The sequence below is a fragment of the Alligator sinensis genome, unplaced genomic scaffold (genome assembly GCF_000455745.1).
Source record: "Alligator sinensis unplaced genomic scaffold, ASM45574v1 scaffold1388_1, whole genome shotgun sequence".
Taxonomy (NCBI): Eukaryota; Metazoa; Chordata; order Crocodylia; family Alligatoridae; genus Alligator; species Alligator sinensis.
This window is the reverse complement of record NW_005842616.1, coordinates 151,419-174,074: the sequence shown is the minus strand read 5'-3', so window position 1 is coordinate 174,074 and position 22,656 is coordinate 151,419. Positions and strand designations below refer to the sequence as shown.

Sequence of the window (22,656 nt, the reverse complement as noted above, 5' to 3'; positions counted from 1 at the left end):
ACTCTTTCCTGCCTATGCAGGGGGTCGGACTCGATGATCTATTGAGGTCCCTTCCGACCCTAGCATCTATGAATCTATTAATCTATGTTGGCACAGACCCAACTGGGCAGGCCATGGAAAGTATATCTGCCACCAGCAGCGACTTACCTGGGCAGTAGTGGATGGATCCTCACTTCATAGCACTGCCATCTCATAACCTGCCTTGTAGTCACTTAAGTGTGCTCAGCAGTAGCGTCTTCATAACGCTTCCTAATGGCTTGAGATCAGATTGGATGTCCACCACGTGCCTAGAGGTAAGCAGATGGGATTGTTCCATTTTGAAGAGCCCAACCAGTAGTTCTTTTTCTATCCAACCATCTTGTCCTTCTTGTGTCTGTCAGGAAACTATCAGCAAATGCCATAGTCTGCTGGCTTTGCATCTACGCTGCTCCCAGATCTCCTTCTACAGCACCATGCTTTTAGCTCATGCTGCTTCTCAGGGCTGTAGTAAGTACTTCCCAGCTGATCTGTCCAGGCCTCTCCTTGGTTCTTAGAGCATTCCCTTTACATCCTTTGGCTTGGGGGTTTCCTTAGTAGCTCTCAGTTCTTCAGGGTCTCTCAAAAGGGTCTCTTCTCTAACTTAGAAGACCTCAGTTCTTATCAGTATCAGCTTGTTTGCCTTTAGTCTATTATTCTGCCTCTCATACTTGTTCAGGATCTGCCATTGGCTTGGTATCATGGCCCCCGATTGCCTCATGTCATCTACTTTATTCTATATTACTATTCCTTGCCATCTACTCTATTTTTCTGACTACCTACCTTTACTTCCTCAACAAGGAACAATAAAAATCACAGTCTCTTTATATACAGGGTCAACTTATAAATCAATTCCCTGACAATTGAGCTCTCGTACCAATTTTTGATTGACCCTTGTGGAAACAACTAATAAACAAGGGAAAAGCAACTTTCCCCTAAAACTGAAGCTGAAATCACATGGTTGGCGCACTGCCTTCACCTGCTCCTGCCACTAGCAGCTCATGTGCGGGAAGGGAGTAGCAGTGGTGGCCGGGCCATGGCAGTGGGGTGGAGCCTCAGCTCAATGCGCAAGAGCTGGCAGCGGGAGGAGGTGAGGGCAGCACAGCCCCCCACTTCCATTACTCTTTGTGTTGCTGGTGGCATGGTGTTACTCCATGGTGGCACAGTTGGCATGGGGGTCCCAGCGGCGGTGTTAGTGCTTGGGGCAGCAGCAACAAGTCTTGCTGCCCTGCTCCGCCCTCCTACGCTGGGCTGCTCCGCCCTCCTATGCTGGGTCCCATCCGCTGGGCTGCAGAGGCGGCCTGGTGCCAGTCCAGCCAGGCTGCAGCCCCACTGTTGGTGCACAAATCTATGGGGACACCCATAGTCAACCCCATGCTCCACAACACGTCACCGATGGTCAGGAACCCCTCCTGCTCCACACACACAGTCCCCTTGCTGCACACACACACCCTGTTCTCCATACACTGCAGGGGCACTGGGGGCACTAGGGGCTGGGGCGGGGGGCAGCAGGTCAGAAGTGAGGGGCACCAGCAGGACTGGTGGGGGAAGTGGGAAGCTGTGGCTTGGAAGTGAGGGGCAATGGCATGGGCAGGGGCAGGGCACTGGCATATCAGGGCTGCTCAGCACCACAAGGCAGCAGGGGGCACAGCCACAGCTGGATCGGTGTCCTGGTGAGCAAAGGGGGCAGGGGGGGCTCTGATTTTCCATGAAAAAAAAATCAAAATCAAATGCCAAAATATACAGGTATTTAGAATTTATTTTATTATAGTGATTGAGGCATGGTAGGCTTCCACATTGCTTTAAAATTGCAAATATATCAATAAAACATTGTGTTCAACTGACATCTATATCTGTCTGTCTATAGAAAATGAAACAGCGCTATATCTATCTATCTATCTATATGTCAGTTGAACACAATGTTTTAATGTTTTAGATATAGATAGATAGATATAGCGCTGTTTCATTTTAATCATGGAAAAATGAGGATCTGGAGTTTTTAAATCAGAGGATCTGTGATTTTTTTTTTTTAAATCAGAGACTGGGATTTTTAAACAGAGAAAAGCAGGCTCCCTGGCCCTAAGTCACTAGTAAAAGCTTCTTTTCAGTGCTCTTTTCAGAAGTCTGTGCATCGCCTAGCACAACGAAGGGCCCCAGAGTGATGGGAGGAACCCTGGGCGCTACTACAGTTAAGTAAGAAAAATAATGTATAGCTGAAGTATCCCCAAATGCCCCCAACTACTTCTTCCTCGCACGCACCGTGAGAGCAGTACACACAATTCATCTGATCAGCAAGATACATCACCGAAAGGAACATCGGTTGATTTGAAGTGCATAGTAAGACATCCGAGAATCGCACTGAATACCTCTCGATGAATTAGGTCCTAAATTAAGTTGCTGCTCAGAATATATATCAAGTAACTGACAGGTGCTTCAAAACTTTTTCCTCCATCCTCCTTAAATATAATAGATACATGTGTTAACAATTGCCTCATTATTTTTCCCCCCTCGTAAAAAGTATCTAAAGATTTCAGAAGGGAAAATGAGTCCTCTTATTATAGCCCTGCACAGTCCAGTCAGGTGTGACAAGGCCAGTATTTCAACAGATACATTTCAGCAGAGCAGAAATGCTGACTGTTGTTAGGATGCTTCTTTTCTTTTCTTTTTTTCTTTTTGCCTCCTCCTCTCCTGCAGCAGGAAGCCTGATTGCCTTTCCAATTGGCGGTATATTAAAACCTGCGTCTAGATCTCAGTGTGAGACTCATTACGGCTGTCATTAGATGAGCTTTGATCTTCGGGAAAAAAGAAAAGAGAGCTGAAAATATTTGAACGTGTAAAGCTTGTCATTAGAACATCGTTGTCGAACGTCTCCAGAAATGAGGTCAGACGGACTCCGTTTTTCCTTCAGCTCAAATCCAAAAGGGGGGAAAAGAGGTAATGGAACAAAAAGTGCTCAGGAATGACCAAAATCCTGGTGCTAATTGATTCCTCACGATATGCTCGTCCCACATGTCAAAGTGATACCCCGATAACTGATCGCTTCCCGTTTCCCTCTACCTGAACATCGTATTGATCATTTGGTTATGAATGCATCCCCAGCTATACACACATGCACAAAGAGAGAGAGGGAGAAAGAAACAGCCAGAATACATGATGGGACAGGGCAAAATTTTTATCAGTGTGAGTTCTGGATGGCCACATTACTCACAAGCAGCAATGCTGAGCCGAGCCGATTCCCAGGAAGCCTTTATAGCACACATCACCATCACTCATTCTGCGGATGCGCTCGCCTTATAAAAGAGCTGCTTGAGAGCTGCTTCATAGCATTTTTTTAAAGTGTCTAGAGAAAGGACTTTTTCCTATGCCTCTGCTTATATAAATGCATCTGGCCTGATTTAAAATGCAGAAGGAGGGAATGGATAGCTAATACAATTGTGAAACTTTAATGAATGGGGGGCCAGTTTTGCTATTCCGAATAATTCTGTTTCAAACTCTGAACCTTGGGCCCAGTTGCTGCTTGAGGCAACGAATCTGGTCTTTCCCATCACATGGAGCTCCCATTTCAATCCTCAAAGCATCAGATATCAGACCTTAAGCCTGTCACTAGCTTGGGACAGACCGGGGTTCACCCTGAGCTTCAGACAGGTGTAATTCGGAGTCACAGGAAAGTGGGAAATCACCTGGAAGGAGGAGGAAGCCTTCGGAGACTTCATTCAGAATATAAATTAGCGCCAAGCTGCACATAGGAGTACAAGATGGTTAAAGTGTATTTGAACTTATGTCACATAAACAAACACAGACTCTTGCTTTTCCCTCATTTTTATTTTAAAATTGAGCTGATTCTAATAGCATCCAGAAATACAAACAGCTAGAACACTAACTGAGCTTTCTGGAGGGAAGTTCCTTCATTCACAGCCTTGGGAAATGCTGGCGGTGCTGTGCCACGGAGATGATTTGCAAAGCCATTGCTTAAAGTATGCCTGGCTATAGCTGGGGCTATTACAGCTCACAATTGCTAAATTCATTCCTGGGTGCCTGAGTGAGGACCCCAGGTGCAGAATTGCTTGTTCTACATACAAAAATCATCTCCATTTTATCTCTTACTAGCTAGAGGTCTTAATTAGAAAGGGGTCACAGTTGCAGAATTCAGACATGGATTCAGAAATGACCCCAAAGAAAGCAAGGATCGGGATCTGCAGCTGGGTTTGCCCATTCCTGAAAGAGGTGGCAGCAGCAACATTTGGAGACAGCTCCAGGTTCAGGGTCAAAGTGGACAAAGGGGGACACCTTCAGCTGTGTGACAGCCTTGCTCTTCTTGCAGTTCCTGCTTCTGCAATCCACACATGCTCAGCACAGCGTCTGCAGATTCACAGACGTTTGGGGCTGGAAGGGACCTTGTGATCCTCTTCTAATGGTAGCTGGGACACCACTCCATCATGGTGATGGGGCAGAGCCTTGACTAACAGTCCTAGAGTTTTTTACATCAGTTAGGAGCCACTAGAGGTCTTGCTAGAGTCAGCAATCCCACTTGCCCATGACTATGCACAGCATGGTATGAACATTTCTTAGGACTAAAAACCTCACTGAGCTCCCACTAAAGTAGGGCACCTCCAAGTGACTCCACCAACTTATTGCTACATACCACAAACCTTTGTGCCTTTTGGATAAGGGATGATTCTTTAGTTAGTTCTTTTGGTCATTCACTGAAGCAACAAGGGCTCCTTCACTGAGAAAGACACCAGGAAACAAAGGCAGCTGTGTAAGTTGAGAGAAACTCCTCAGATGCCTTGACCAACATGAACACCCATTACATAACATCACTACTGAAGCCAATGGACTTTTACAGACGTGCACAGCAAGTCCTACCATGTGGGGTCACCTATACAGACTCACTGTCCTGCAGATATAGCATTACATGCTCAGCCAAAAAAAAAAGCCACCAGATAATAAAGTAATGGTGTAAACATCTCAGAAGGAAACGAGAGCACAGCACTATCAAACGGAGGCAACCAAGCCAACGAGCCCGCTCCTAAAGTGCATCAGTGGAAAAAACTAACAAACAATCTCACTTTATGAGTTATTTTGATGAAAATCCTCTCTATTGTGGTCAAACCTAAGGACATGGAAGAAGACCAGGGTCTTTTTGTGCTAGATGCTCATGCAAACAGACCCAAGGGCTTCAGGATGCCTATCCAAATACTTCAGGAAAGTTGTACTTCCTGGTTCGCATTTTCCAACCCAAACACTCAGTTATTAAACAGAACTTAGAGTAGCGATGCAGAGCTGGGGGCAAGCAGCTCCTAGGCACAGGGCTGAGTCACATCTCGGCTTCATTTAGAGTCTCTCCTTTGCTGAAGTGATGAAAAAAGGAATTTACATGGAAAGGACCACGCACCACAGACAGCAAAAGCCAGAATCTAGCATTTAAATAACTGAGCTACCCAGTTGCTACAGCTATCTATCATGTATGAAGCACTGACTGCCAGGGCAGTATCTGGAACAGAGAAACAAGGTCCAGACAGGTAGAGGGCCACAGCTGGAAACATCCCCTAGAAAGATGCTTGGGCTTGCGACAGCTTTTACTTTAACTTCCTGAACAGCTGATTTTTTTGCAATGGCAACTCCAGGCCAACACCACTTCTTCCCTTCATTTGTCCATCTGCAACGCTGCAGAGAAAGAGTAATCTGCAGCTTTTATTCCAGCAGCCACTTTGCATGAAACTCGCTTTTTTGCAATCTCCTAGCAGAGCCCAGGTCCCTGGCTGCCGGGAGATAAAATGTGTCACTACTCCATCTGCTCCTCATTTGCTGAATAGTCTGCACAGCAACATGCTGCTGAGCAGAATATTCCAAAAAGAAAGACACCACTCAGCCCAACAGATATGGCTTTTGACAGAGCTGGAGCCTCTGCTCATTAATCATCCTGGTTTGCTGCTTACAGTACCTGGTGGAACCGTTAGGACTGCATCCCCACTTCAATATTTTATGGTGCGATCATACAGTAAGACAAACTCCACGTCTGGTGCAGGGATAGGGAAATGGAAGCAGCAGCAACAAGCTCCCGATGCTAAATGATTCCATATTACAAGACTGTTCCATAATTCATATGCAATGGCCCTTGGTTACTGGGGCGAGGGGAGATGTCTATCCAACTGTAGACTGTACCCAGCAGCTGTGATCCTCTGTATTGTCTTAAAGGGACATCAGAAGGCATTGAAACTATACTAAGCCATAGAGGGAGGCATAGCAAACAGCTTGGTCTGATTGAAAAAGTCGCCCCAAATGGGGTCCCTCTCGGTGCCTGCTTACCATAGGGAAAATCCAGCCCCATCCTCCGAGGGCACAGAATGCCAGCTGGCTTCCACAACGGCGTGGTCCTGCTCCACCAAGGAAAGGCTTGGGGAGGGAGCTCTGTGATAGGGGTGCACTCTTTGTGCAGCTCTGCAGAGGCTCCCTGCCCTACATGGAGACCATGGAGGTAGGACTGGCCCAGGCATTGCTGCAGTATAAATGAGAAGACCTTAGTGAAGTCACCCAGTGTAGCGAGGACAAGCCCGCAGAGTGCAGAGCAGCCGTGAAGTCACACTACAGCCACTGCTGCCTTCCTCTCAGCATCCATCTGAAAGCCTGAGCTTAGACAGTGGCTCAGCCTCCAGGTCCCAGCCCTGCAAATACCTCCAGTCCCCACCAATCGTATCAGGAAGGTACTGACCCCCCTAGCAGATCAGGGCAAAACAGAGCATAGAAATTTTTAATCAGGCCAATTCTGAGCAGACAAAACCATCCGAGCTTTCACAGACGGGCAGCTCCTGGGCAGCTTCCCTTCTGACATCTTCCCGGTCCATGTACTCTCATCGTGTGATGTCCTTACATTGCAGCGCTCTCCGGTCCAGCTGGTACACGCAGCCATCACCAGGGAGATGCCTCTACAGAATAACGCAGTGCCTTACAGAGGTATCCTAGCTAGCTGGGAATGAGCTAGGGCTTATTGCTGCCACTGTACCCAAGGCAGTACCTAGCAGAGAGAACCAAGCTAGCACTGTAGAGCATCAGTCCTGTGCTCAATCTGGACTAATTAGCCCTTATGTATATTGAAGTACATCCAGCTGCTAAGTGACCAGACATCCCATGAGCTGCAGCAGTGGAAGCCACATCCCCGTGGGCCACACTACGGCAAGTTGTGGGCCCTGTGGGTCCCAAATGTGCAGATGCCCCCTTCCCTCTCCAGTGCACCATGCACCTATTCCTTCTCCCTTCCCCACACCTGCCAGTGCAGCCCCAGGGCCACCCTCAGCTCCGCTGTGCAGGGCCGGGCAGTGACAGCTGGAGGAGAGAAGGAGAGTCGAGAGACTCTGGCTGCTGTTGCCGCCGGAGCAAGGGGAGGCCAGGCAAGGAACCTGGGGGCCACCACTTAACCCTTCACGGACCACATGTGGCCTGCAGGTCACCAGCTGGACAGCCTGATATTAAGAGACTAGCTGGTTGGGAAATCAAGCTACCATGTATTTGGAACAGCTATTATTACGCGGTTCCCGGAAATCTCTGCTTTTCAAACCAGCAAACGGGCCAACCCCAAACCACATTATTTAGGAATGCTTTTGAAAGAACTGACATGCCCAGCAGTGGCAAAAATACAGTTTGGACATGTATTAACTCCATTAGGAAGCTCCGTCCCACTGCAACTCTACCTGCTATGTGCTCGAGCAGCTCCTGCGACAATAACCAACCCTCGTGTGTTTGAAGAGTATCAGCCAGGCATGTCAGGGTCTGTCCGCACATCAGGTCCTATTGTCTGTTTGATTTATATCTCCCGCCTGCTGGAAGATTTTTTTCCTTCCCTGGAAAAAAAAAACAAACCCCAACAACACCAAAAACCTCCAGCCGGAATCAGAAAGCCAGGTGCCGTGTCTTTTGTTCTTTACACAACGAAATATGAAGGAGCCAAACAAAGCACAGTGGATTCCAAATAACCGTGTTTGCTAATTAGACACCACATGCCAGCCCTGCACATTGCTGCTCTGGCTGGCTGGTTTCTGAGACACCGAACACAATGAGCAGCAGAAAATAACTCGCTAATTATTTAAAAGGATATTACCCAATTTCTGTAAACTACTGAACCAAGCATCTTCCTTTTCGGCAATGATGGAAGAAGGTAAAGAAGCCCTTCCAGCTAGCTCACACATGAAGGAGAAGTGAAAATATGAGGGGTGGAAAGTATTAATCTGGACTGTGACTACACCCAAGATGCAGGCAACAATGATACAAGCCAGGGATAGACCAGTGATATACTGCTCATCTTCACTCATGAAGCTCTATAGAGAAGCAGAGGGGAGGACAAATGAACCTCTTCTGTTAATTCCTCACCTGAAATGTGGCTCTGTGCTAACTAATATCACGTGTTCAAACACCCAATGTGGGTAATATGCACAAGTTAATATACACAGGATACAGGGCAGTTTTTCAGCTGGTACACGCTTTCAGAGTACCGCTGAAGCCAACAACTTCACAATTTCCCCTGGCTAAGATGCACCCATTGAGTCCCTGCTAACCCAACAAAAGTATATACTAAGTTTCACCCTGAGACTCGTTTACAACAATCAAATTCCATTGACTTACAGCTTTATTGACTGCAATCTTTTTTTTTTTAAAGGATCACTTACTTTTAAATACAAATTATAATGCTATATATTAAACTGCCATGAGGAGACTCTTTGTGCCAAAGGGGCAGCCCGTATTGCTTCTGGGGAGCACAGGGAGCCTAAGCAGTGTGTTGGGCCAGTCAGTCGGTTCACTGGCCACCACTGGGATGACTGGCAGTGGTGCGAAGGAGTCACCCACGGCATCCATGGTGGGAAGGGCCTGGTGAGCCTGGAGGTAGCCTTCTAGGGCGGTTGCTGCTTCCATCGGGAGGGTGGCCCTAACAGCCTGCAGAAGCCGGCCCACAGTGCGGACAGAGCGCAGTGCCATCCGGACAGCCAGGGCTTTGGCTGACAACCAGCCCGACTGAGCAGGGTCCAGGAGGTCCCCCAGGCAGGTGGTGTGCGCCTCGATGAGAGCAGCCACGAGGCTGAAGAAGTGAAGAATCTGAAAACAAAGTGATAAGACTTTCTAAGAAAAAAACCCACATTTCCACACTTACCCTTGCCTAAGGTTAGCACCATTCCAGGAACAAAGACATGCAAATCCTTGTGTTTGATGAAGAAGTTACTAGAGAAGAAGAAAAAGAAAAAGTTCTTACATTCCACCCAAATCTTTCGGCCCAAAACAGGGCCGAAAACAGGCCCAAACGGAAGCAAGAAGCTGCCTTAAGATATTTCCTCAAATCCAAACCTTTATTGAACAACTTTGTGATAAACTTATGCCCCAGGTCGAGGTTGGTGACATAAGGACCTTTAGAGATGACAAATACGGTTTTTGTGACATCAATTGAAATTTCCTAAAGGGAAATTGACACTGAGAAAATATTGCAGCATATTACAACTCTATTAGGATCCCGACAAACTCACAAAGGCCAAAAATAAATAAATCCCTAGCCAATCTGACTCGGCTGATTAACCAATTTCTCAGAACGGTAGCTGAATTGAAAAATAAATGTTTCAGGTCAACCTGAAACTGAAATTGGCTGGAATATCCAGCAAATTGAAACAATTAATTTGGGGTTCAACAAGAGGTTGCATTTGACCCCAAAATAAATTGTTTTTGTTTTGTTTTGGGGCATTGTGTAATAAAAACCAAGGGTTAGCATCGTCAAGGGATGTATGTGCCGTTCACAAAATGGGACAGGATAAAGCAGTATCCCTCTTCTGTTGGATAGCTCAGGCATTGGGGAATCTACTTGGGCAGATAGTCAGGGTTCAAATCCCGTCTCTGCCTTATTCACAGCACTGGTTAGACTCAGGTTTGCCCACTGTTAGACATTCCCTAATCACTGGACTGTAGGGAATTGCTGAATGTGGTCCATTTTATTAACTCAGAGAGACCAAGTCTGTCTTCATGGCCCAGCAATGAGGGCGTTCACCTGGAAGAAGGGACTTCTGGTTGCGGTACAGGCTCCAAACACACCTTCAGTCGTTGGCAGAAAATGGAACACCTGCAATGGGACAGAATGAAGAAGACCTACCCCAAAATACCCTCTAATCTGGTGTCTAAGACATTCACCATCCTGCTGCAGGTAAAAACCACGCAAACTTGATATGCTATCATCCCTGAGCCTTTCCTGGAGCAACAAACTAACTCAGGATCCAACAGAAACACCAACTAAAGCCCCCTTCCTAGGTTCCCTACCTTAAAGTCTACTTGTCTGTTCCAGATCTCAAGGCCTTCTCGCAAACAGCTACTCCCAGCTCTCCAGTAGCAATGACGGAGTTCAACAAGCCACTCCTGCTGGCGTGAGACACCAGAAATTCACCACTGGCTCTTTGCAAGCTTCCCTAAACTGTTAACAGGACCAGACTTCAAAACAGACCCTATCATATCCCTCAAACTAGTGCATCTGAGAAACAAACCTACTGACTCTTAGGTACGAGTGCTCCTGAAGATATATGCACAGCCAAGCCTGATGTGACAGAACAAGCCTAGCTGGTTTTCAGCACTAAGCTGCGCAAGAATTCCTTAGAGCGCTCACACTGGCATTGAAGAACGGTCAACAATTATCCCAACAACTTCACCCTCCCACAGGAACCTCCCGGCCCCACGCAGCAGGCGCTCACAGGCATTTTGTTCATTTAGCTGACTTTTTAGGAAATGCAGACTAAGTTACTTCTTAATGGAGACGTGCAATGTTCTGAAAGGGAGTCTTTAGAGTGGGGAGTAACAAGAGCTATTTATAAAACCAGCCAGAGTCCTTCCCCACGGAGGTCTCAGTGTGACACTCCCTACAGCCTTATGCTTCAGCTCCGGAAACAAAGCACCCAATGAAGCATCACGGAGAGGCTTCTTTACAATTAATGGGCAATGTTGTCCCTGGCTACTTCAGTGGAGTAACAGCAAGGATTCACTTAGCTCTGTCCCTCACACACAAAAACTGGGGGATCTTGAAAAGCAAGCACTCAAAAGATAGCCAGCGGCAGAATTAAGACGGCCTGCGTATGCTATCGTCAGACCCCTGCTTCGTTCAGTGCACAAGATAGACTTGTTCTGGAGAGGATTAGGACTGAATTTTCCAAATAGCAATACATCAGCTGAGGACAAAGAACTGGTCTGGAAACAATCAGCCTGAAAAGTGACAGTTTGGTAGTTATAAACAACTGAAAACAGTGTCTTATAATGGGAAGTATCAGGTGACCATAATAATATTATAGCTCTTTTCTCCATAGATCTCCAGGCACTTTGCAAAGGAGGTCCATATCACTGTCCTCCATTGTCAGACGGCCATTTACCAACCCTGCTGGCAATACCGTATCCCAGAATTGGATGAAATTGCATAGTGCTTTGTCAGCCCTTGCCTGTAAGCTGGGGACGGCGATTCCTTCCCCTGGCATGTCAGCAGGCAGTGCATCTGCTTCCCCCAGAAGAGGGATTGGATCATTCCTCAACTCATGCCCACCGCAGGAAGGAAGGACTGTTTTTTCCCCTCTCCTGCAACCGGAACAGCCAAACCATGGCATGCATGGGCAGCCTCGGTGTGTGGCACGCATCATGTAGATCAGGGAAGGAGCAAGGAGAACGGCAGCAGATAGCGCAAGGAACAGAAGGCAATGCAGCAGCTCAGGCAAGGGAAGGGGATGAGAGTGGCACTCGGGGAGGATGCAGGGCTAATTAATGCAACATGCCAAAAAGGTTGGCCGCCACTGTCCTAGAACATCATTTCTATCCCGACTCTGCCTTTTCCCTTTTCAAACAATAAGGGCCTGGATATATCCAGACAGACAGAAATGGCCAGCTGGAAACAAATGCACATGAATGCAGTGAGCCGGCTGGCTTAGCTCTGCCCCACCTCCATGCTTGTGTTCAGGCTGTTTCATCTATTTGACATTATCCATACAGCTCATAGACCCTTCCACCACCTGTTATCTCTGGAGGCAGCTTTACAGTTTGGCTGTATCTTATTCAGCCTCTGCTCTCTGTTATACTTCTGGGGCACAGGCAGCACAGCCCCATGGCTGGGACCACGGGCAAAGTGGGTCTGACCTGATGGATTCAGAAGCAAGGTCAAGTACAAGGAAGCACAACAGCAACTACACTCAGGAACGTGCGAGTTGAGTAGTCTGTGGTCAGATGCCACGGGTGGGCTTAAATAGAGGACCTGTTGCTCTTCCCAGCCAGTCAGGCCGTGAGTAGGTAAGTACAATCATCCTGACAGATCCCCAAGCTGCCAAACTGATCCAGTGGGGCTTATTGATAAGGTTCCTAATAGTGCCTCCAAACCTGGTACCAGCTGTACATTTGATTATAGTTGTACTAACCCCAAGAAAACAACCAGCAGAGGAAATGATGAAGCAGGAGAGCAGGATGCAGAGTTGTCATGTTTTAGTCGAGTCGATTAAAACGAAAACCTGTGCACACTTTAAAAACAGTCCTGGCCTAAGCTCCAGGCAAGCTCCAGGGGTGATCAGCAGTTTGCAGAGAATAGCCACAAGTGGTCTATAAGCAGTACTCTGCACTGTTTGTCACTGTGCCAGCCATGTAATTCTGCAGACTTGTCTTAGGACATTTCAGCACAGATTACTCTTCACTCTGGAAGAGTTTTTGCAGTCATGCTATTCATCCATGACCTCCCCTACCAGGTGCTGGAAGAACAACAAATATATCTTCCCTTCCTGGGAGGAGAAAAAAAAAAGGAAAGATTTAAGATAGTCAGCTGTTCCAGCCTTCTGAATGACAACAGCTGCTTCTGCTTCTAGGACTATGATGGAAATGCAGGGCAAGTTTGTCCACAGTGAAAACGGTCGCTGCCTGAGAGAGGATCATGGATCCACACAAATAAACTGGAAGATTTCCATCAAGTTTTCAATGCAAAGACTTGTCCATTAGGAAAGCCACCCCCACAGTCAGCACCATTGTTAGCACTCAGGGAATGACTGGCCACGTTAGGGGTAGTTGTAGGAGGCATGCGCTGTTTCTAACCTGGCAAATCTATTATCTATCAAGAGTACAAAACAGAAAGAAAAAAATCAGTAAAGTATTTCTGAAAGTCATAATCCCCATGTAAGCAACTGATCAGAGCTTTACAAGCTTTATATGTGCAACAGCTTTCATCCCAGGCACATTTGGCTTTCCACACTCACAAGCCCATTGTCAGGGCTATTCGTCCCCTAATCCTCACTAGGTGGCCTGCTCAGATCCACTAATCTTTGGAGCTTTGAGCATCCGCAGCAATGGTATTGCTCTTTCACTCACCCGATCACACTCCTTCCATAACCCACAATTTTAATTGGCTTAAGGCTTCCTGCTCACTTTGTCCTCCAGAGCCTGAGGCATCTTGGAGGACCTGATTAACTTAATGGTCAAACAGGGGGATGTGGATGAGTTTCAGGCAACGGGTTTTTCACTAGAGGAAGTCCTTGTAATTCCTCCAATGACACACTGCAGGCTCAGTCCTGAAGAACATTCTCGCATGAAAAGTACAAATCATTTCACTTTTAATTAATCAAGGAGGACACTTGCAATTCTAATTAGCAGCAAGCTTCTTACTGGAAAAAAATAACACCGTTTGGGGTATTGCACTCACTGCCATTTCAGTAAAACAATAATAATCAATGAGATATTTCCATTGTACCATTCTCCCCCACCCCTACCCCCACCCCACCACCTCCACTGGCCCTTCTAGCATGTGTAAAGAAGAAGGATATCAAACATTTTTTTGCTCAGGAGGAAGACCTTGACAAATGCTCCTTCTTAGTCATCCTCAAATCCGCCAGCATCTCAAATTACCTGCCACACACCGTAACGTGTTCCATGATTTGAATCAAAATGGACAAGCACTTAAAAAAAAAAAAAACCAACCTTTTTTTGCAAAAGCTCCCTCTATCTTTTGACGAGTCACAGTCAGCCCTTCTTCTCCACTAAAGAGTCAGGGGCTAAACAACGTTGGGAGACTTCTGCTCTACCGTACAGCAGAAAGCGTCAATTTAAAGTATAGGCAAAGCTGCTTTCTCAGCAACCCTTGAGGGTTAACCCCAGCAGATGCTAATATTTAATGGTGACTTTCAGAAGCCATAAAGTGTGATCCTGCCCTTCTCGCCCAAGCAGCACTCCCATTGGCTTCAGTAAAAGATTTGCCTGAATGAATTTAATGTCATGTGAATGAAATCATTAATACTTGGAACTGATACCGAAAAGAACGGTAGTCACCCATTGGACTTCTAATTTAAAAGGAAAAGAAAACACAGATATGCTTTTGAAAACATTATAAAAAAATATTTATGTTGTGGACTTCCTGTTAGAATATTTCTGTGCTTTGCATCCATTTGGACGCAGGAATAAATCAATTTATTTTTGGAACCTGAGTTCATGTTTGCTATTTTGGACCATGCACTGCAGGAAACTGCATGGATTAAATGCAATACTGATACCTTTTTTCCGCCCCCAAGGCATGCTTATTTCTGTACATCTTGTTCTGAACCTTTGAGACCTGCCACTGCCCAAGTTTGATCTAATGATATTAAGCTATTTATTCTAGTGGGACAGCCCAACTATACCTATACCATGCTATACCTATACCATGCTATACCTAAAGCTGCCTTGATATTTCCATTATAAGTCATTAGTTTGGAACTTAAATTTGCAAACTGGTAGATGTTTTGGCCTTTGTCCAGCTAAATAGTTAAGAGAAAGTTCAATATGTTTAAATTGGACATATTCTTAAGTTTAGGGTGGAGTCAAGGTCCAAACACTTTGCTAGATTTGGGCTCTATTGTCCAGGATTCAAACCCTATCACAGTACATGATGGTCTCAAGATGCATGCTATGCTATATGCAAAAAATGAGTATTTCTAAAGGCCTGAGCCAAAAGGTTCAAATCAGGACCCAAAATTGAGACTTATATCTTGGCTTTGGGTTCAACTCAGTCTAGTAACAGAAACTGGTTATGAAATTTGAATCTTCATCCAAACCTCATTCTAGTCTGTGTTGGCTTTGAATCAATCACAACAGAATGGACTTTCACTCCCCCTCACCCTCTCCAGCTTTGCATGATGGGGAGGTAGCAAGTGAAATGGCCAGCCTGATCACCAAGAGCCCCACCAGTCTAGCAAGATGGTGTTGGTAACAAAACTGGTATTCAGAGCTGGAATATCATATTCCTGATGTAAATCCCTAGGATTCATGCAACACACATTAGTCCACTTCCCAGACTGCCAGCAGATGAAGCCCCCAAAGACCTCACTTGCCAGCAGTCAGTCTGAAAAAAAGCCACTATTCCAAGAGTTCAAAGAAAACAGTTATTTTGCAACTTGGTAGTGTCCCGAGGCCCTCAGCATCTACGCGCGTGTTGCTGCGCACTAAAGAGCTCCACTGTAGGTTAGGACTTGTATTTACACGTCCTAACCTATGGTGGAGTTAATTAGTTTCCTGTGGCCTAATAGGGCTGAACACGTAGGGTGTTTATCAATGTGCTGTGGGAGGCAGGGGGAGGTGGGGGGTGCTTTAATTAGAGCAGGTCCAAGAGCCACTCTAATTAAAGCACCCAAAGCATCACTTGTATCAGCAGCCTCGCACTGAAAAATGGCGGCGGAGGCGCTTTAACTAAAGCTTGTTTAACAAGCTTTAGTTAAACAAGCTTTAGTTTAACAAGCTTTTGTTTAACAAGCTTTAGTTAAAGCGCCCCCCGCCACCATTTTTCAGCACGAGGACACTGATCCAAGTGATGCTGGAGTCTGCTGGAGCACGGTAATTACCACACTCCGGCAGACTCGATTAATCACAGTATTACAGCACGTTGGAGCAGCCTCTATGCACTCGTATAGGCACCCATAGACTCTGAGACTTTACTGTGGAGCTAATTAAGCAGATCCAAAGTAAATGTTTTTGTAGCTGCACCCAACAAGGAGCTAAAATTATGAATGAGAAGAGACCTAAGCCCAAAGAAGACTCTAGAAATGACCCCAGCAAAAACTGGTCTCTTTAGAGGCTGGCCCAGATCAGTAGCTTCCATGAAAAAACCTGCGAGTGAGGAAACGTTAAATGCTATGAAGCAACATAGGCAAGATCTAGGGTTGCAAGATTGACCCATGCTCATAAAGAAGGTCTAATCAAAGCTGGGACTAGACCCCAGGTGTCCTGTGTCCCAACTCAATGTCCTATCCATGAGGTCACCTTCGCCAGGCACCTGCAAACTATCAGCTGGGACCTTAACACCCTGATAAACCTAAGATAATTGCCTCCATTTCAGAAGTTAGAAACACACCAGGCGTTCCTGCTGTGTCAGAGAGTGCTTGCTTAGTGTGGGTATTACTTCCCCACCACTAGCTATTCGGGCCCCAATCTATTTTTTATTGATATTCTTGACTGGCTTCTTAAGTGTTTCTAAATTCTGTTTTTGTGGGAAAACGTCTGTACAAACTTCCAGAGGACTCTCGTTGAATTGTTCACAGATTTTAATATGCCATCAGACATCACCTCCTGTGCTTCAAGACACCAGTATGCAGTTGTATTAAGTAGTCTCTCTAAAGCAGTAAGAGGCAGGTTCTTTTATTAGCTCAGTAAAGTGGTATTCATCACTGAGCATATTCCTCCTCTTTGGGTTTTAAAACCAACCACGGAAAAGCCAGGATTAAGGAGTGCTGGGGTAGTGACTGAGAACGACCAAGGGAACGGTCGTGGTTGTCCTGCAAGCTCCCTTGGCACCTGATCCAAGGACCACCGACATCAATTCAAGCCTAATCGTTGATGCCTAGAGACTGTGAATCAGGCCTTCATTGTGGAATGGGGATGATTACCCTTCAGTTCTTCTCAGCCAAAACCACCCTGCCAGTGCCGATCTAGGGGGTACAGCGGGGTTGCCGCACTTTCTTCTGCCACCACCGCCACTGTCCCTAGCTGACCTGGACACAGGAAGAGCCGCAGAGCCCACTCCAGCCATGGGCTGCTCCCAGCCCTCTGGGATGTCAGGGAGAGTGGGCAGGAAGCAGGCACTGGAAGGAGGAACCTGTGCACTGCCACTGCTGTTGTCGCCGGTGGATCCTGGCACCCCTCGCTGCGACTCCCCACAGTCCCCAGCTGGAGCTGAGCAGGGGTGCCCCCCAACTCTAGGGCTCCTTCCAGGTCCCCCCCTGCCTGTGCTCCTGGTCCCTACCCAGCTCCCCAATGTCCTTTGCCAGCCTGGGGGGCTCCCCACTCCTATACCCCTCTCCATGGTCTCAGGGGCACCACACCTCCCTCTAGGAAATCCTGAATCTGTCCATGCACCCTGTTATCCATACCTATTCCTACCACACCTTTTAGTCAAGAACCCAGCGATCTTTGCCATTTTCCAAGGCAGCATCTATGTCATGGCTGGAAATCAGCCATCCAAGGTTGGGTTATATCTCCTTCATGTTTTCTGCAGTCTGGGAATCGTCCTTTCTGCTTTATTTTTGTTTCGTTGTACTGCAGTGGTGCAGAGGGCCCTACCTAAGTGAAGAGCCCACTGTGCTAGGCCTGATGCAAACACAGGACAGGAGACAATCCCTACCAGGGTCATATTAGCAGGGTCTAATTCTGCAGCTCCAGACTTCCAAACTGCTTTGTGCATGCTACGCTGAACATGAGATAACTTCTTTTCCCTTCCCAGAGCATCTTGAATGTTTGATTAACAGGTACAGCAGCTAACTTTTCAACCCAACACATTTTCCTCCAAAAAAGTATTCTTCCCCTGTTCATGAGCTATATAAACTCAGTTTATTCGTAATGCTTTTATGCAAAGCAGCATCGGATTAATGACTGGTGCACTGCATAATGCTTAATTGTATCATACCTCTACATATCCTGGCGCCCTTTTTTCCATCCATGATATTTACCCTAAAAATCTTCTCTCCAGTTGAATAACTTGGGCTTGTAACATAGGCTTGTAACATAGGCAGGGAAAGGGAAACTGAGGTGCACAGGAGTGAAATGACTTGGCCAAGGTCAAGGAATAGATCAGGGGCAGAATCAAGACCAGTGCCCACTTTTTCTTCACTCCCAGTTCACTGCCAGACCTACTCAGTCATGATTTAAAAGGAGGGAGAAAAGCCATAAAAAGAGCAGACACTTCAATCGTGTCTTGGAACCAAAAATAATCTCTCAGGTGGTCCCAGCCTGAAGTGCCACAGCAACAAGAATGAGGCTCCTATTTCATGCAGCAGAAAGAGACTCCTTGAGAAGGTCCTCCCTTGGGAAGAACCAGGAGGCAGTGCATAAAAGTGACCTTGCACAAAAGAGTGCTGAACATTAGCCCATATTGCTAAAGGACATGGGAACACTGGAAGTAACATGAAAACTTCATTACTGCTGCCTTGTTAGACTTGTCTGAAAAAAAATGATAAACAAAGAGAAGGAGAGAAAACTCCATGGAGGGACAAAGAAGAGAAATGGAGGGAGGCATCATGAATCAACATTATGATGCAGAAACCATTGCCTTATAATTATTACAAGAAATACTTGGGGGAAAAAAAACCACTTTAAGTTAATGTAAAGATTTTCTTAGCTGGAAAGGAAACAGCATGGCGTTAACACCTGGGTCTCATTAATATGCATGTCAACCTGTTTCCAAGATAAATAACAGCATTCATGTAAACCATTTAATATAAATACTGTCAGAGAGAGACGTACGCTATCCAATTCATGCTGAGGTTTTAATTTAAGTTTGGACCATAATTTGGCCTGTTTAAATTGAGCATCCAAAAAAAATGCAAGTTTGCTTTAGAGTTACCTTAATCCTACGTAGCTGTAACCAGTGCCAGGTGGCCATGAAGTTTAGACCCAGACCCCAGACATACCCAGAGTTCAGAGGTGTTGTATATTGTGGGTGATGGAGGAACTTCAGAGTTTGGGTTTCGTGGTTGAACTTGGCTCAACTCTTCTTGGCCTCTTGAAGGCTCAGATCAAGTGTAGCTCTTCTGAAGCTTCCCCAGGACCGCTTCTCTGGACATCTAAGCAGAATGATGGGGCTGAACTGAAAACCTTCCTCTGGACTTAGGGAAAAGTATAACACCAGTTCTAAGGTTTATCACCTAGATTTCACTTAGGTGGAATAGTGGCCCCAGTTTATCAAACTAACTCACCTGATGTGCACAGCAAACTACTTCAGCTGATGTGCTTCCCCGGGGAAACTCAAACCAAGAGCAATAACCTCAATCCCCCACTCCGGCCATCTGTCTCATGGGGAGGATTACTAATCAAAGAGGGAGACAGAATACTTTGTGTGCTTCAAGATGCTTCAGTAAGGTGTCATTGCCTTCAAACAGCACCACCCCTGCTCCCATCCCTTGTCACATCCATCCCACTTCACGCCTGGGCTCCCCCCATGATGACAGGCTCACAAGTGCCCTTCCTCTCCCTTCCCCAACATCCATCTCTAGTTCTTCCTCCACTGCAGACCCTTCTCCCTAAATCACATCCCTGTCTCAGTGCTACAAGCATTTTCTCACCATAAACCTAGTCCTTCCACTTCCACTGCAAGGTCTATATATCCCAGCCCAGCTCAGTATTACCCCATCTCTATTCCAACAGACAACTTTGCATCCACCTGCCTTTCCCAAAGGGTTTGTCATTCACACTGCAGGGCCCTCAGCATAGAGGCTGATATCCAGTAGGCCTGTGCAAAGTGGCTAGCATTCGCTTCGGATTCGGATTCGGCTGATTCGGGGGACAGTGATTCAATTTGGTGATTCGAATCACTGTCCCGAATCGATTTCGCTGAATCAGACAGGCCCATCCCTCGCCCACTCTCCCAGCCCCTCCCCCATGGCTGCCCCACCCACCGCAGTTCCGGCCCTTTAAAAAAATAAAACAAAACAAGAAAAACCCCGAACTCACTGCTCCTGCCAGTGGGGTGCCCCGCAACATGTGGGGGGCTCTGCACAAGCCCCCTGCCCCCGCCTGCTCTCCCAGCCCCCCCATGGCTGCCCCACCCACCGCAGTTCCGGCCCTTTAAAAAAATAAAACAAAACAAGAAAAACCCCGAACTCACTGCTCCTGCCAGTGGGGTGCCCCGCAACATGTGGGGGGCTCTGCACAAGCCCCCAAAGCCCCAAGGCTGCTGCAGGAGCAGTGAGTCCCAGGGCTTTTCTCGGGTTTTTTTTCTTAAAGGGCCAGAGCCACGTTGGACAGTGCCGCCATGGTGGGGTGGGGGTGGGGGGTTCATGCAGAGCCCCCCATGCAGTGTGGGGCAGTGGGGGACGGCAGGGATTGCCCCCTGCCTAGCAGCACCGGATGAGCACCGGGGCTTTTCTTTAAAGGGCCGGGACCTGGGGCGGGTGGAGGTCAGGGGGGCTGGGGGAGCAGGCAGGGGATGGGGGCTGGCAGGGGTCCCCCCATGTTCTGCTCCCTGCTTCCCCAGCCCCACCTCCCTGCCCCCTACTTACCAGCTCTGAGGCCAGCTGCAGCTCCTTGCTGCAGCCCCCAGGGACTGCCCGAATCATCAAAGCTCTCCAAATCTTTTCCAAAGATTCGGGGAGCTTTGAATCAATTCGGACCTTTTAACTGGTCCCCTGACTCAATTCGGATTCAGAGATTTGTCCACTGAATCGGGCCGAATCTCCTCTGAATTGAATCACCATCCGAAGCTGGTGCAGGGCACGGCCCTAATATCCAGCACAGTGCAGGGCACTGAACTACCAATAAACACAGCCAAAGGGGTGTTTCCTTCTTTGTCCAGCAGCTGCTTAGGTTTCACAGATCAGATTAATCCCTTGCTCAGGATCCTACTCTGTTCATATTAGCAGGGTCTCCTTCTTCCAAACTGCTTTGTGCACGCTACGCTGAACACGAGATCACTTATTTTCCCTTCCCAGAGCAACTTGAATGTTTGATTATCAGTTGCAGCATCTAACTTTTCAACCCAGCATATTTTTCTCCGAAAAAGTATTCTTCCCTTGTTCATGAGCTGTATAAATTCAGTTTATTCATAATGCTTTTATGCAAAGCAGCATCAGATTAATGACTTGTGCACTGCATAATGCTTAATTGTATCATACCTCTACACATTCTGGCGCTCTTTTTTCCATCCCTGATATTTACCCTAAAATTCTTCTCTCCACTTGAATAACTCAACAAATTGCAGTGTTGTACATAATACAGGTAATAAAGCACTGGCAAACTTCACATTCACATTAAGGTAGCCAGCTACCTCATAAACATTTGTTTAGCTATGATTGATAGACCATTATTAGCAGGCAAAGTGAAATGCTATAGTGAGTCATTTGGACCAAATCCACTAAGTGCTTACATTCATTGAGGGGGGTGGAAAGAGCCTTGGAGCACAGTCTGTCCACAAATAAACCTACTTAGGTGAGACAAGAAAGCTCTCATTAATGCAAAAGAGACTATGTATTTCCAAAATAAGCCATCAGCAGAGAAACTTTTGTGTTCCCAGGCTCTCGATAAAGTGCTGGCATCTGTAGTGAAACTCAGTTTTGAAACATTAACTTTCTCAAACAAGGAATAGCAGTTCACCACTTCCCTGGAACATCTTTTAGAAACTGTCCAGTTTAGGGAAGCATTTGCAACAATGCAAGCTCTGAAAGTCCGAAAAACCTGCCACTCCAATGCAAGGCTGAACCTGTTCGGCAAGTCTGACTATCTAGGGACAGAACCGGGACATAAAGCAGTTTAAACCTATAACAGAACAGAAGTGATCAGAAACCAGTTTAAACCTGTAACAGAACAGAAGTTCAGTGCACATAAACCACTTTCAAAATGGCTGAAACTGGTTTAAGATTAACCTGGATGGATATAGTATCAGACATAACTAACTAACCAGTTGATGGAACGTCTGTCCCAGATCCCCTTCTGATTCAAGTTAACTCACAGTCCTCCAGCATCCCAGGATGCTTTGCACCCCTGGGCTGTGCTGTCTGCTCTAGCAAGCAGGGCTGGCTCTGCCCCCCTGTTTTCACAGTAAAGCCTATGCTGTCTAGCCTCTGCCTGTCAGCCCAGCATGGCGCTAAGCCCTGCAGGACCATATTGAGGGGTGGGAAGGGGGGATCCCCTCTCTGCACCAGGGACAGGGCTCAGGGGACCCTGCCAGGGGTGGGGACCCCCCTCTGAGGCAGGGGGATCCAGCAAGCCCTGGGCTGGAGGGACTGTTCCCCACTGGGAGGGGACAGCAAGGGGGTGTGGGACACATGCTGGGCAGCCAATCAAGGAGGAGCGCTGCTCAGCTGCATTAGCGGTGGCCAGCAGGCTGGGAGGTGTGCTCTAGTGCCTCCCAGCTACTGGTACGGGCCACTACAGCGATCTGGCTGCCTTTCCAGTTTCAAAAGGATACATCAATTCACTTTATTATCGGTTCAATCTATGTATTTTACAGAAACCTGCAAAGATTGAATCGATTTAGCCTGGGTGGGGCTTTTTGATTGTCTGTACTTAGCCTAAAAGACAGTTGCTTTATAAGCTATTCATCACCTGCCCCAGATGGGGCACATGGATACTCAGCCTGCCCCAAGTTTTGTCCCAGTTATGTCTGAGAGTTGGAAGGGACCTTAAAAGGCCATCTAGCCCGAAACGCTGCTCAAGGAAGGG

The 22,656-nt window shown here is 46.9% G+C and overlaps 1 long non-coding RNA gene across 2 annotated transcripts in view; it reads right to left on the bottom strand.

Annotated features, from left to right (window-relative positions):
* The window catches only part of LOC112551834, a 49,393-nt gene that overhangs the window by 7,592 nt on the left and 19,145 nt on the right, over positions 1-22,656 (bottom strand). For both annotated transcript variants that reach the window (XR_003096140.1, XR_003096139.1), the window contains exons 5-7: positions 7,704-9,099; positions 2,275-6,941; positions 148-287 (exon numbers count right to left, since the gene is read on the bottom strand). This is a non-coding gene — a long non-coding RNA (uncharacterized LOC112551834). The remainder of the gene's footprint in view (positions 1-147; positions 288-2,274; positions 6,942-7,703; positions 9,100-22,656) is intronic.